A 1,819-nucleotide genomic window follows, 5' to 3' on the forward strand; every position below is an offset into this window, starting at 1 on the left:
AGCGACTCCTAACTATATGCACAAAGTATGTGAGATGAAGATTCACTATCCTACTCTAAGGAACATTTTCCAAGACATACTTTTTTTCCCCTATGGAATATTAAAAATTCATCTCCAACATCCAAAACACGAAGCTATTAGTTCTCTTCTACCTTCCTTACTGATTGCCCAGATTTTAGATGCATAGCAAGTAATCCAAAAGTAATCATGGTTTAGTTAGGGAGCATCTTAGTCTTCAAGTGACAACTTTGCTATTCAGCTCTTTGGAAAAGTTCCTGACAATAAAGTTTCCCATTATTTTGATTCCTTGGCTGTTAGTGTCAAGGATGTTGATTGTGATCTAAACAAAATAATGGTATTAACCATTTTTATGTCTTTTCCTTCTATCATCATGTTACCTATTGGCCTGGTGGTGAGGATTTTAGTTTTCTTTATATTAAAATGTAGACCCTATTGAAGACTGTCAATCCTCTGCAGCAAGCTCTTCAAATCCTACTCACTTTTCAGCAAGCAAGGTTGTGTCATCTGCATAATGCAGATTGTTGAGTCTTCCTCAGATCCTGATGACACATTCTTTTTCATATAATCCAGAATTTCAAATTACTTGTTCTGCACATAGATTGTATAGATATGATGAAAGGACATAGCCTAAAGCATAACTTTGCTGATTTTCTTAACTGATAAAATTTATTTTACTTTTGAAATTTTACTCTTTTCCTGATTAATCTGTGTAAGGTGAAACTATGAACTGTTTAAAAGACATACGCAAATCTAGTACATCAATAACCAGGGAAGTTTTCCTTTTTTCTATACTATTTTCACAACCACGGGTTGTGCTTGCTAGGCAATATAACCATCACAGAAGCAAAAGGTAGGCAGAATACTGGTAAGAAAAAACAAAGCAAGAAAGAGCTACCAGATATACAGATGGGCTCGGTTCCACTTTTACTACTGCGTATATCAAGAGCCAAGTATTAACTGCACATTTTTGTTCAGCTAGGAAGGAAGAAGGAGGATTTTTTTTCTTTTTTTATTCTTTTTTGGGTTTGTTTTAAATCTGTACATGAATTTATTTTTTCTCTCTTTTCAGTAGGTGGACAAACAGATGGGCTTTACAGGTACACGGAATGCTAAGGGTAGAGGGGGACAGCGTGAAGGATTGGCCATCTCTTCCTGATTCTCTCCAGTGCAATGTCCATGCAACTTCCCTGCATTATAGAGTCTTGTGTCAACACGTCTGGGAACTTAGTTGGACGAGTACAGTAGGAGATCCAGTGATGGGTATTAACAACTATAATCAGGGCTGGATGAATTACAGGGAGAAATCATAGATATTTCAGAAGACATTTTTGGACTTAGGTCTTGGTGTTGGTTGGCAAAGCAACAATTGTGCTGAGAAGCGGAGGAAGACAGCTATCCAGGAGGCTGGGAGTTCTCAACTCTCAACCATGTCCTCATCAACCCCTCTGCCCTCGCCAGGCCCCCATCTCTACCCATACAGAATAGTGAACAGAAGACAAAGAGGAGGAAAGGTGGGGGAGAGGGAAGGAGCCAGAAGGAAAAATGGAAGACAGAAGAGAAAGACAAAGTTCTCCCCCTGCATTTCCCCAAAAAGGACAGTGGGAAAGAGAGTTTCTAAATTTTAAAAGCCCCAGACTAGGAGGAACCTAAAGATTTGAGCCCTCCTTAAGTGAAAGACTTGACCGTTTGCACTCTTCCTGGATGATGCCCTTGATATCCTCCCACAACTCATCTGGCCTTCGCTCATTAGTGTTCAAAGCCTCAAACCTGTTCCTGAGATGGTTCTGAAATTCAGGTG

Source organism: Elephantulus edwardii, unplaced genomic scaffold, assembly GCF_000299155.1.
Source record: "Elephantulus edwardii isolate Elephantulus edwardi_28Jun2011 unplaced genomic scaffold, EleEdw1.0 scaffold00067, whole genome shotgun sequence".
NCBI classification, from domain to species: Eukaryota; Metazoa; Chordata; class Mammalia; order Macroscelidea; family Macroscelididae; genus Elephantulus; species Elephantulus edwardii.